This window comes from Triturus cristatus, chromosome 10 (assembly GCF_964204655.1).
Source record: "Triturus cristatus chromosome 10, aTriCri1.1, whole genome shotgun sequence".
In the NCBI taxonomy this organism is placed as follows: Eukaryota; Metazoa; Chordata; class Amphibia; order Caudata; family Salamandridae; genus Triturus; species Triturus cristatus.
The window spans coordinates 26,487,523-26,501,890 of NC_140593.1; the positions used below are offsets into that span (position 1 = coordinate 26,487,523).

Sequence of the window (14,368 nt, forward strand, 5' to 3'; positions counted from 1 at the left end):
GTCAGAATGTTCACAGGGTTCGGGAGCAGGGCAGCTGGAGCAGATGAAATAGTAAGGGTGGGAGTAGCAGGTAAAGCAGTTTGCGAAACGACAGGCAAAGGCAGAACAGGCGACCCAGGAAGAGGGGGTGCCGAAGGAACATTAACCACGGGAAGGACAGGAGCTGGAATCAAAGGAAGTGGAGCAACTATTCCAGGCTGACCAGCAGCTGGCTGTACAACAGGTAGTAACTGTGGTGCTGTAATACCCTGTGCATACGGTGGAGGTGAATTCAACAGGTAAGACAACAGAGGATCCTTTTCATGGTCCTCTATCGGCTTAGTAGGACAAGATGGAAATACAGGGTAACATTTATCAATTGCCAAATTATATTTTCTATTCGCCATCTCCATTGCTTTCTCAGTCTCGTTGACATGCAGCTGCCTAGCAGACTCCATTAAAGTCAACCCTTTCTCTTTCTGTTCTTTCTTCGTCTTCCTAATTTCTCTCTGTTTGGCTTCTTTGCACCATACGCGAAAAGAATCAAACATTGCCGGCCGGGCTTTTCTTTTAAACAACTTCATTTCTAGATTGTCTAGAATTTCGCTTTCGAAGCTACCATGCGGTGGCCAACTAAGGACACCGTCTTTTCTGGTATAACGGACCCATACTTCATTATACGCAATAGGACCTACACCATGTTTACAATAGAGCTCATATGTAGGAGTTCCAATCGGAGGAACCGAACACGAATCCTCCAACCGGGAATCCCCGTTGCAACGTAACCAGGACAGGAAACAATTACTATTGCTAGTCATGACAAACAAAGACAAATTCCAACCAAAAATGCGCAGAGAACTTAGGCCTACCAAAATGAACCAATACCAAAACAAAGATTATCTAAACAAGAGCAACCAATGATAATCTACGAATTAAACCAGAGCAACAAAGAACAACCAAACTGAGCGTAACCCACTTAATACTTAACTGAAATGTGGAAGACGTCACCAAGGAGAACCCGTCTACGTCTCGCCGTACTAAGGTCTGCACCTCGGGTCCAAGACAGGGCGACAGTCAGGGCAGCGGTCCTCTGTAGCCGTCTGGGAACGGGAACCCTCGTGGAAGAGCTCGTCGGGCCACTTTTACGACATGCAGGGATCGATGAAGCGGGGTACCTCCCTCCCGAATCTTCACACGAAACTCCTCGAACTTTTCAGGCTTTGGACCGGTACCGGATGACGTCGCTCCACGTTTGGCACCAATTTGAGGTTCTGGACTTTTAAGAGTCCAGAGGTGTCAGGGAAACAACACCCGAAGACCCCTGAGTTCCTTCCTGTCTCGGTGCACAAATAAACAGAGACGCGGGTTTCTCGATGGTGGCGTCAGAGACCAAGATTTATTCACTGCAGGGACACAGAAGTCATAGGAACCACACAGAGGCAGAATCTACGAGACTGTTCAAATTGTATTAAGTGGGTTGTTCCTTAAATACACGAAAAATGTCTTTAGGCAACATTACACAAATATTTCTCATGCCCAACCCGGTATCCCAAACAAACAGTAAATAGACATCAAACAATAATTAGTCGTAGGTTTTCGGTATTCGATCAGGTCCCCTTGTCAGTTTTCCATTCTTTGCCCGATCCTCCCCATCATAAAAATCGTAACCTCCCCATTGTAAAAGCCCAGAAGGAGAGGAGCAGAGCCAGGTGCAAAGGATTGAAAAGTAGGATAAGAGGTGTTTATGGATCATAAACGGGCATGGCTACCGTCTTCGGCCTTTCAGTCAGGACAATGGACACGAGAACCAGTATAGCAGGACTGGCCTCAGGCAAGGGAGGCAGCTTGATTCTGCCTAGTCATGCAGCATCAGCCTTTCTCGGGGCTCGAGCTTACGTGTCCTTAACAAGGTGATTCTGCCGGGGTCATTGTCCGTTCATTGACTATGTGAGGGTGTAGGAAATGGGACCCCCGGCCGGCCAGGGCTTGCGCCACAGCCAGTCAGAGACCACCACTCCTATGAAAGGTCGACCCCTGCTCGCCCTCTGGGTAACGCGGCGCGGGCAGCCAGGCCTATCTCGGAGGACATGTGAAGTATTTGCGCACGCACCCACCAACAACAACCTCCCGGGCCTCCCACAAAAGGAACTCCACACCAAATATATATATGAAAAATAGTCTCTGTATTAAGTAGGACACATAGGAACACACATCGTACAAGGTGCCAGGGGCACGGGTAGGGGCTTTGGAGAAGAAGGTACAGCACAGGGCCAAGGGACCACTGCCAGGAATCGTACAGGGGACAACTGGTATTCAGGGGGGGGGGGAATAGGTCAAGGTACACAACACAGGGTGCGCAAAACATACTATACACAGTACATTTCCTAGCACCAAAATCGCATTATAGTCCAGGTCACACCAGAACCTAAACGTAGCAGCTGCCCACTACTTGCTGGGCAGCTGGGGACAAGCACAGGGCCTAAACGCTGCAGCTGGCACTAAGTGCTGCGCAGCTGGGAAGGCAAAGGAAGCAGGGGCTCTCAACCGCCCCTGAAACAGTATCCACAACGTTGGAGCCACCTAGGCTCGACACACCATGTCCCCAAGTTGGAGCCTCTCTGGGCTCTAGAATAATCATGTTCCCACACGAGGAACTGGCACCCGTCGTTGGAGCGCAGGAGCGCTCTACAACAAATCAGTCCCCCGCGTTGGAGCCTCGTGGCTCATAACAATTGTGCCCCATCGTTGGAGCCCCATGGGCTTGAAAGCACGCCTGCCTAGCCTCGGAGCGGCCCGCTATCAGACGGGGCCGCTCCGACTCGGTGCCTTCCCGGCACCACACAACGGGCGGGACCAATGGGGACGCTGTATTCTGATGACGCGGCAGGACTCTCGGGCGGCTGGAACCAATCCCAGCGCGGCCCCTTTATGACGCGTAGGGAATCCCTGGCAGCGGGGGCCAATCCCAGCGGGACTCACCAGTGATGCTGCGGACCTCGGCCAGCGGCGGTGACATGTTACGGCGGCACCTTCGTATCGTAGAACACGGGGTGGGCACCCGCCGATCACAATCACCATAAAGCGGAGTAGGCTCCCGCTAGATGAAACAACGCTACAGCGGGGTGGGCACCCGCACAGGGATATAAAGCGGGGTGGCACCCATGAATTAAAATATAATGCGGGGTGGGCTCCCGCTTGGCAGCCATGACAAGGCAGTAGGCAGCAGCCTGTTGCAGAGCTCCAGTGCTCCGTCAGGAGCCCGATTTCAGCGCTCCCAGGGCGCTAGGCCAGCCTCAAGCCTTGGTAAGGTAGAAGGAAAAAGTTCTCATCAGTCCTGGGCATTTAGAAGATGGGGCAAAGCAGCTCCCAGCAAGGGAAAGTCTTCCAGGTATCCAGGGCATCCAGGGGCTGGGCAGGGTCCAGGGAGGCAAGCCTTTCCCCTGGGCCCCAGCAGCAGCGCGCCCCTGGTAGATTCAAGTGCAGAACAAGAACAAGTCCAGGGTGTCACAGCACCCTTTTTATACACACACTCTTGGTCTGGAGGGGCAGGCAGGGGGAGAACCAGCTGGAACTGGTTATGGGGGATTCTTTACACTGGCCAGGCTAGGAACATCAGCCGCACCCCAGGGGGTGGAGCCAGCAGTGTCTGGGGAAAACCCAGCCTCATTCATGACACTCAAACCAGACGGTCAATCCACAAGCAGACCCAGGCTCGCTCCTCCCCTCACATCAGTATGCTAAACACTCCATTCACCACCGGGCAGACCCTCCCAGATCCTGGGAGTCAGGCTCACCAGCCAGCCCCGGCCAATCATACGCCAGGCACATATTCCACAATTATGCCAACTTCCAAAAGGGGGACTTCTACACTAGACACACTCATACCTCATATACCGTTGCGCAGCATTCAACCTCCCGAGTTCATCCATACCAGACTTGACCCTGCACACCCTACGCACCGGGAACTACGGAGGACTCATCCATTCCCCATGTATTCCTATGGAGGGGGGAGGTCGCTCTCTCCTCACACTCACTCAGAGGGGGAATCACCATCCCCAGGTTACATATAGCATAAAAACTTCAGGGGCGGACCTGCCAGATGGGCCAGGTCCAACACATGCCCCTCCCAGCCCAAAGGCAGGGTAGACCAATCACTACCGTGATGGACTTCCCTGCTTGCAGGGCGATAGAACATGGACGTGGCCCGCGCTACCGAGCCACCCTCCAGTTCAACGCCTACCTGGACCGATAGACACACACAGGCTACAAATGTAAAAAAAATGAAAAACAATAAAGACATAGGCCCCACCAGGCTACCCTACTGGTACGCCCTAGTTATCTGTGACTAGGACCAGGCCCTGGGCTACCCAGATACCACTGGTCCCTGCTAATCCGGAGTGGGGGGTGGTAACCCCGGGCCCACAATAGCCCTTCTCCACTCCCTTTCTCAGGGTAGCCACGCCTACCACTGTTCCTTCCACCTAGGGTCCGCACCCTCAGGCTTGCCAGAGGTCACGGGCAAGAATGCCCCACCCTACCTCTACTTCTGAGGTTCCGCGTCCTCCCAGGAGGAACACCCTCAGAACACACCTTCCTATCAGTTTTGGAACTTCCTCCCTCCACTGGTCTTCCACCTGGGAACTAAGCGTTCAGCTCTCCCCAAGGCAAGCCGCGGCAGCGCCAGCAGTCTTCCTTGTCCAGGATACAACTTAACATAAATTCAATAAAACGAGCCGCGGCAGCACTAGCCGGTCTCAAGGTTCAGCTCTCCCCAAGGCAAGCCGCGGCCGAGCCAGCAGGTCTTCCTTGTCCGGGATACAACTACCCTAACTTTCACAAAACGAGCCGCGGCAGCGCCAGCAGGTCTCAAGGTTCAGCTCTCCCCAAGGCAAGCCGCGGCCGAGCCAGCAGGTCTTCCTTGTCCGGGATACAACTACCATAACTTTCACAAAACGAGCCGCGGCAGCGCCAGCAGGTCTCGAGGTTCAGCTCTCCCCAAGGCAAGCCGCGGCAGCGCCAGCAGGTCTTCCTTGTCCGGGATACAACTTAACGTAAATTCAGCCAGGGCGACACCTGACGCCTAAACCATATTCAGCGGGGTACGGGGGGACACCTGACGCATCAGACACATTCAGCGGTGCACGGAACACATGATGCCTCCAACACATTCAGCGGGGTAAGGAAGGACCCTGACGCATCAGACACATTCAGCGGTGCACGGAACACATGATGCCTCCAATACATTCAGCGGGGTAACGTAAATTCAGCCAGGGCGACACCTGACGCCTAAACCATATTCAGCGGGGTACGGGGGGGACACCTGACGCATCAGACACATTCAGCGGTGCACGGAACACATGATGCCTCCAACACATTCAGCGGGGTAAGGAAGGACCCTGACGCATCAGACACATTCAGCGGTGCACGGAACACATGATGCCTCCAATACATTCAGCGGGGTAACGTAAATTCAGCCAGGGCGACACCTGACGCCTAAACCATATTCAGCGGGGTACGGGGGGGACACCTGACGCATCAGACACATTCAGCGGTGCACGGAACACATGATGCCTCCAACACATTCAGCGGGGTAAGGAAGGACCCTGACGCATCAGACACATTCAGCGGTGCACGGAACACATGATGCCTCCAATACATTCAGCGGGGTAACGTAAATTCAGCCAGGGCGACACCTGACGCCTAAACCATATTCAGCGGGGTACGGGGGGGACACCTGACGCATCAGACACATTCAGCGGTGCACGGAACACATGATGCCTCCAACACATTCAGCGGGGTAAGGAAGGACACTTGACTCGAACACATCTTTCACAGAGCGGACATTAACGTAAACTCCTAAAGCAATAATCTCCTCTCCTTGCGACCATGTACAGTCCGGAGTTTTGCAGGGAGGCCAGTTATCGTTGAGGTACTGCGCAAACACAAGTCCGGATCCCATCGCTGCCACCAATGTAGGAAATGGGACCCCCGGCCGGCCAGGGCTTGCGCCACAGCCAGTCAGAGACCACCACTCCTATGAAAGGTCGACCCCTGCTCGCCCTCTGGGTAACGCGGCGCGGGCAGCCAGGCCTATCTCGGAGGACATGTGAAGTATTTGCGCACGCACCCACCAACAACAACCTCCCGGGCCTCCCACAAAAGGAACTCCACACCAAATATATATATGAAAAATAGTCTCTGTATTAAGTAGGACACATAGGAACACACATCGTACAAGGTGCCAGGGGCACGGGTAGGGGCTTTGGAGAAGAAGGTACAGCACAGGGCCAAGGGACCACTGCCAGGAATCGTACAGGGGACAACTGGTATTCAGGGGGGGGGAATAGGTCAAGGTACACAACACAGGGTGCGCAAAACATACTATACACAGTACATTTCCTAGCACCAAAATCGCATTATAGTCCAGGTCACACCAGAACCTAAACGTAGCAGCTGCCCTCTACTTGCTGGGCAGCTGGGGACAAGCACAGGGCCTAAACGCTGCAGCTGGCACTAAGTGCTGCGCAGCTGGGAAGGCAAAGGAAGCAGGGGCTCTCAACCGCCCCTGAAACAGTATCCACAACGTTGGAGCCACCTAGGCTCAACACACCATGTCCCCAAGTTGGAGCCTCTCTGGGCTCTAGAATAATCATGTTCCCACACGAGGAACTGGCACCCGTCGTTGGAGCGCAGGAGCGCTCTACAACAAATCAGTCCCCCGCGTTGGAGCCTCGTGGCTCATAACAATTGTGCCCCATCGTTGGAGCCCCATGGGCTTGAAAGCACGCCTGCCTAGCCTCGGAGCGGCCCGCTATCAGACGGGGCCGCTCCGACTCGGTGCCTTCCCGGCACCACACAACGGGCGGGACCAATGGGGACGCTGTATTCTGATGACGCGGCAGGACTCTCGGGCGGCTGGAACCAATCCCAGCGCGGCCCCTTTATGACGCGTAGGGAATCCCTGGCAGCGGGGGCCAATCCCAGCGGGACTCACCAGTGATGCTGCGGACCTCGGCCAGCGGCGGTGACATGTTACGGCGGCACCTTCGTATCGTAGAACGCGGGGTGGGCACCCGCCGATCACAATCACCATAAAGCGGAGTAGGCTCCCGCTAGATGAAACAACGCTACAGCGGGGTGGGCACCCGCACAGGGATATAAAGCGGGGTGGCACCCATGAATTAAAATATAATGCGGGGTGGGCTCCCGCTTGGCAGCCATGACAAGGCAGTAGGCAGCAGCCTGTTGCAGAGCTCCAGTGCTCCGTCAGGAGCCCGATTTCAGCGCTCCCAGGGCGCTAGGCCAGCCTCAAGCCTTGGTAAGGTAGAAGGAAAAAGTTCTCATCAGTCCTGGGCATTTAGAAGATGGGGCAAAGCAGCTCCCAGCAAGGGAAAGTCTTCCAGGTATCCAGGGCATCCAGGGGCTGGGCAGGGTCCAGGGAGGCAAGCCTTTCCCCTGGGCCCCAGCAGCAGCGCGCCCCTGGTAGATTCAAGTGCAGAACAAGAACAAGTCCAGGGTGTCACAGCACCCTTTTTATACACACACTCTTGGTCTGGAGGGGCAGGCAGGGGGAGAACCAGCTGGAACTGGTTATGGGGGATTCTTTACACTGGCCAGGCTAGGAACATCAGCCGCACCCCAGGGGGTGGAGCCAGCAGTGTCTGGGGAAAACCCAGCCTCATTCATGACACTCAAACCAGACGGTCAATCCACAAGCAGACCCAGGCTCGCTCCTCCCCTCACATCAGTATGCTAAACACTCCATTCACCACCGGGCAGACCCTCCCAGATCCTGGGAGTCAGGCTCACCAGCCAGCCCCGGCCAATCATACGCCAGGCACATATTCCACAATTATGCCAACTTCCAAAAGGGGGACTTCTACACTAGACACACTCATACCTCATATACCGTTGCGCAGCATTCAACCTCCCGAGTTCATCCATACCAGACTTGACCCTGCACACCCTACGCACCGGGAACTACGGAGGACTCATCCATTCCCCATGTATTCCTATGGAGGGGGGAGGTCGCTCTCTCCTCACACTCACTCAGAGGGGGAATCACCATCCCCAGGTTACATATAGCATAAAAACTTCAGGGGCGGACCTGCCAGATGGGCCAGGTCCAACAGAGGGTAAGAAACAAAATGGATGCCGTAACTAAAATGGATGCCATGACTTAACAACAGAATGCCCTAATTTTCAGTGAATTTATGCTAGTTGCGTAGCGAAAACACTGTTATGCATATAATGGATCATTTACGGTTCATTGGTACCAAAATCGTGTCAGTACTACGATACCGAATACACGGGTTCGGATCGCTACAGAACCTCAGTGTGCAGTACGACATGCACACATGTCAAAGTAGTCAAGGGCATGCCTGGCACACATTGCACCGTCACACATTACATCTGTACACATCTCATCATACATCTGGTGCCTTCTCAACTGTAGTAATGCACAGACAATGCCTTGATGTCCATTCATGGACAAGTATGTCCATCCATGGACAAGTATGTCCGCCCTATTCCTTCCTGTGTGCTGCCTGTCACCACTGTGATGTGTGAAAACCATTACTGCTGCTAAGAGGGCCTGTGTACGTTCCCATATCACTATGGGAGTGCTGCCGTATGTGTACCCATCGTGATGGCGAGTGTACAGGCATGTGTACGGTCCGTACCACTACGAGTACCCATACGCAAGAACACCCATAGTGGTACGGGCCGTACACACGCCTGTACGCTCACTATCACTATGGGTGTCATCGCGTATGCGTACTCGTAGTGGTACGGGCCGTACACACGCCTGTACGCTTACTATCACTATGGGTGTCCTCGCGTATGCGTACTCGTAGTGGTACGGGCCGTACACATGCCTGTACGCTCACTATCACTATGGGTGTCCTCGCGTATGCGTACTCGTAGTGGTACGGGCCGTACACACGCCTGTATGCTCACTATCACTATGGGTGTCCTCGCGTATGCGTACTCGTAGTGGTACGGGCCGTACACACGCCTGTACGCTCACTATCACTATGGGTGTCCTCGCGTATGCGTACTCGTAGTAGTACGGGCCGTACACACGCCTGTACGCTCACTATCACTATGGCTGTCCTCGCGTATGCGTACTCGTAGTGGTACGGGCCGTACACACGCCTGTACGCTCACTATCACTACGTGTACGCATACGCGAGGACACCCATAGTGATAGTGAGCATACAGGCGTGTGTACGGCCCGTACCACTACGAGTACGCATACGCGAGGGCCCCCATAGTGATAGTGAACATAGGCACGCGTGTACGGGCCGTTGCTATGCATTTGGGGTGCCCTAGGGCCCCGGAACGCACCGTACCTATGTGTGAAGCTCCAAATTACATAGGGGACACATGAGGGACAAGTATTAAGGCCTACATGCATGCTGGTTGTCATGGGGACCAAGTTCAAAATTTGATTTTGTTCACGAAGGTGCACAGCAGAAGTCAGTTGGAATTAATCTACATTGTTGCAATGTGTTTGTGGGGCTGACATCATGCAGGAGAAAAAAACTGATTGAGAACCCACAGACTGCTAGGTTTGAAGGGATTGGAGGAAACATAGGATGCATATGTGAGTGACCAATCACTCTGTACTCCTGTGCATGAGATGGGCCAGCAAGGCAGATATAAGGCAGCCAGGTCCCATGAGGGAGCACTTGCCTGCACATCTCTGTATTCCACGACCCAGCTGCTGCTACTGATTCCCTGGAACCATGTCAAGGGCTGTGGAGAGGTCACAGCCATTCACCCTGGAGGAGAACATGGCTTTGGTGGATGTGATCCTCCCACGGTACCCCATGCTATATGGGCGACCAGGTTATCAGGTGAGTTCAGTGTCCACTGGCACAGACTGTGTCCCTTTTTTGTGACTGTGACTTCTGCCATTGTGTCCAGGTGTGACACACATGCTATGTACTGTAGGGGGGGTCCCAGGGGGGGAATGCCTGATGTCTCCCAGCAGTGCCCTGAGACAGGAGGGGTGGGGGCCCATCCCTCCCAGCAGTGCCCTGAGACAGGAGGGGTGGGGGCCTATCACTCCCAGCAGTGCCCAGAGACAGGAGGGGTGGGTGTGATGCACAGTGTGAGCCTGGAGCATTGCTTGTGTAGTTGCCCTCATTCCACCTGTGTCCTTTAAATGGCACGTATTGCTTTTGGCCTTCCCCCAGAGGATCATGTCCCTATGACAAAGGTGCAATGCGTTGGATGCATACTATGCCTTGTTGGAAACAGCAAATGTGTTATGATCTGTGTCCCTGTGACATGTGCCAGGTGTATTGAGGTAGTGTCACTTGTCCATCCTCACAGGTAGACGCCTCTGCCAAGGAGAAGATATGGCTGGACGCCGTCAGCGCCGTGAGGAGTGCGGATGGTCGGAAGCAGCGCCTGCCCCAGGTGAGGAAACGCTGGCAGGATATCCGGTGCTGGACGCGGAGGATCGCACGGGTCCTGCTGGGGGACTCACCTGAGAGCCATAAGAACCGCGGGCGCCGCCGTCTCTCCCACATCCAGAAACCTGTGCTGGCGGTGGTCTTTCCTGACTTGGACAGGCGCCTACAGGAGATGCAGCAGCCGGAAGGGGGTAGGTACATGTGTGTGTTTGTTGTGTTTCACCAGCATTTGTAAGTGCACTGTTCCATGGATACACTTCCAGGGTTTATGGTGCTGTGCAGATCCTGTTACCCACAGTGTTGCAGGCCTCTCCTGCCTCCCTTCCCCACCTTGCAATGTGTTCCCTGGTCTCTGTGTAGTCACTCCATCACAAAGTTATGTAGCCTGACACCTTCTCCAAGTGTACAATGCCTGCAGCATCATGTGTGGGGGTGGTGTGTAACAGTTTTATTGACCTTGCCTGTGCCCTGTCCAGTTCTGGACTTGTGGGTTCCATGTAAGTTGGCCCTAATGCTGATTTCAGACATGGGAGTTAATCTCTTGAGTGCCAGGCCTTCCAGCAGGCATGTCCCATGTGGTAGCCTGTGACATGATGTGCATGAGTGTGCGTTACGCATAGTGCAGGGATGTTAGCGTGTGTTGCAGTCATTCCCATTCAGGAGCATGGAGTTGTGTGGCCACTACTGTCCCCAGGGGCATCTTTTCCTAGGTATCATGTGTGTAATCCGAGAATGTCGACAATCTCTGAGTCTACAGCATAGGTTGTGCTCTGTGCCATTGTCCCCTGGCACCATGTTTATTGACGTGAGATGTATTACAAGTGTCCACTGTCCAGCCTGACCTGATTTTCCAAGTACATACTCACGGTGGCCATTGCCTGTGTGTCTTGTAGCAATCATCTGATGATGCCCATTTGTACATGATTCTTTGGACAGGCGCACCTTGGGTATTTGGTGTGCAATCTTGAATTATTGCATCCCATGTGTATTTCACCCAGACTAAGAGATGTAAGTGCTTCCTGTGTCTCCACAGATTTGTCTCATGTAGGGGGTGGGTGGGGCGGCCATGGCCTACATGTCAAGACCTGTCATCTCCTTGCTCGGACTGGCCAGTGTGTGATGTTTGTCTGGACATACACTCAAGGTGCAGCGTGCCAGTCAGGGTGGGCATGTTCTCAGTATTACCTATGCTGCATGTGCCTCTGGTTCCTGGATTTGGTCCCTGCTCATCCCAATTTCCTGCCACACTGTGTGGTGCAGATGCAGTGCTGGATTGTCCCCAGGGCCTTGCTCCTCAGTCAGAATACCATGTCATCTCATTTGCTATTGTGTCATGCTCTCCATAGTTTTTCCATGGCATGGTGGGTCACACAACTGTGTCTTGCAGGGCCTACGTATGTACCTTGTTTTGTAGTTGTAATTCATCCTTTGTTTCAGGCTATGCACTGTAACCTACGTAGATTTGACTCATGTGACATATGTATACAGGTGTATGATTACTTTCTGTCTCTTCACCCTGCCCACAGCATCCTCGGGGGACACGGAGGGAGACATGGACACAGACGGCGTGAAGGGACCGAGCACCAGTGCCAGCGGTGACATCGGGGCTGGCACTTCGAGTGGGACTGAGGCGGAGGAGAGTGAACCCGGGGACCTGTCGACTGGCACAACAGAGTATGAAGCTGACGGGTCCGAGGATGATCTCTCCGAGTGGGCGGTGGCTGCACCACCATCTGACAGCAGCCCTACATCTGGCACCGCCCCCTCCATTGGCATCAGCCGCCTCCCACGTGCTCGTGTCCCTTCCCAACGTGCCCGGTCACCACATGTCTCCTTCCTGCCAGGCACCGCACCCCCTGCCCCTGTATCCACTGCTGCCTCCAATGCTGAGTCTGTGGACATTCAGCGCAGTTGCAGATTGGTCAGACTGCGATCCTTAATGTCCTCCATGGCCACAGCCAGGTCCTCAACAACATGGAGGCATACTTGGAGGGCATTCATTCATCGCAGGCTGACCAACGCATCTTGCTGAGGTCCATAGACTCCACACTGACTGCAGCAGTGGGTCTCCTGCAGCACTACGTCCCACCCCCTACCCCTGCTCCTTCCACAATTCCCACTCCCATGCCTGTCCCACATACACCCAGACGTAAGCATGCACCCACCACAACAGACACAGGCACCACACCAGCAGGGAAGGTCCGCCGCACACCTCCTGACACGCACACACAGGGTGCAGTAGGCACACCCACTGGGTCGGGGGGCAATCATGTGACACGCAGCCAGAGTGGGAGTCCGCATTCCACCCAATCCACTCCCTCCAAATCCCCTCCCCTCAGCTCTCCTGGCCACATCTCCCCCAAAGACTCCTTCATGGCCGCTCTGTCCCTGAGCCCCACAGTGACACCACCCCGCAAGCGGTCAAGGAGGTCCCCGGTCATGGTGCTTGAGTCCCCCCCTGTCCACACCCTCCCCCAGTGGCGCTGCGACCCATCCCTCTGACCCCCCCCCCTCCTTGGGGCCTGTGGTTCCTTCGGGTGCAGGGGAGTCCCTGGAGGACCTTGCTAAGGTGTGCAGTGAGATCCTGGCCTCCGCCTTTGGCCCTGCCCCACCCCCTGTGGTGGAGTCCTCCATCCCTGCACCCACAACGCATACCCTTCACCCTCCTGTCCCTGCTGTGCCTGTTTCTTCCCCCCCACATGATGCCCTCACCCCTGTGGAAGACAACGGATTGTAACTGTGGTCTCATATGCTGACGACACTCAGCTAGCGGTTACGATCAGCGGGGATGCCGACCGGGATGCCCCCAGGTTTCAGAGTGGACTTAGGGCGGTGGCGAGCTGGATGAGGAACAACTGTCTCCAGCTCAATGCCAAGAAAACAGAGATCATGATCGTGGGTAAGAGATCGGAGCTATGGGGGGACAGGTGGTGGCCTATGGAGCTGGGGCCGGCCCCCCTTCCGGTCACGGAATTAAAGAACTTAGGAGTATGGATGGATCCCTCCCTCAGCTACGTTGGCCACACGAAGAAAATCGCGGCCTGTTGCTTTGGTATCTTACGGTCGCTTCGCCCCGTTTTGAAGTTCTTTGACCATCGCACCAGGCAGCTAATTGTCCAGGCGACAGTGTTATCGCGCCTGGACTATGCCAGCTCTCTTCTGGTAGGGTCCAATGTGGCTGAGGTCACCCGCCTCCAACGTGTCCAGAACTCTGCGGCGAGAGCTATTGTTGGCCTACCCCGTTCTTGTTCTGCCTCCAACACATTGAGATCACTGCACTGGCTGCCTATCCGGGCCAGAATTCAGTTTAAAGTGCTGTGTATGGCGTTCAAGATTTTGAGGGGGGTAGGCCCTTCTATTCTTGCGGATCTTCTGTCCTGGTATGTGCCTACTCGGCCCCTGAGATCCTTGGGTCAGGCACTCACTGTGATTCCCAGATACAGGCTGTGTCGGGCTGGCGGCCGCTCTTTCCGGGTCAGAGCAGCCGAGCTCTGGAACTCCCTTCCCGTAGAGTTGCGCCTGCTAGATGATCTTTTAGTTTTCCGTAAAGCCTTAAAAACCTTTTTGTTTTAATAAATTTTCTTTCCTCTTTTGTGTTGTGTTTTCTGTGGTGTTGCATTTTTACCTGCCGTGCGCCTGGACGCCCCTTTGCTGGGGCAGCAGTGCGCATTACAAATGTATGTAACATAACATAACATAACATAACAGGCAAGCTAGGGTACACGCATCCCACTGTGTCCCCCATCCAGCTGGGACTCCTGGACTGCCCTATGGCCTTTGTTAATATTGGACTTACGTCATACTAGTTTTTTGCTCATGCTGAATAAAGCTATTTATTTTTTGCCCTTGGAACACTCCTGCATTGCTGGCATTGCTGTTGGTGGGGCTGCTACATGGTTGTGGGTGTTGGTCATGTGTTGGGTGTGTGGGAAATGTAGTAGTGTGCTGCTCATAGGGGGGACCCT

General features: G+C 54.4%; 1 protein-coding gene across 1 annotated transcript in view; it reads left to right on the plus strand.

Annotated features, from left to right (window-relative positions):
* The window catches only part of LOC146788748 (vomeronasal type-2 receptor 26-like), a 638,670-nt gene that overhangs the window by 568,460 nt on the left and 55,842 nt on the right, over positions 1-14,368 (plus strand). The gene's annotated exons all lie outside the window — the stretch shown is intronic.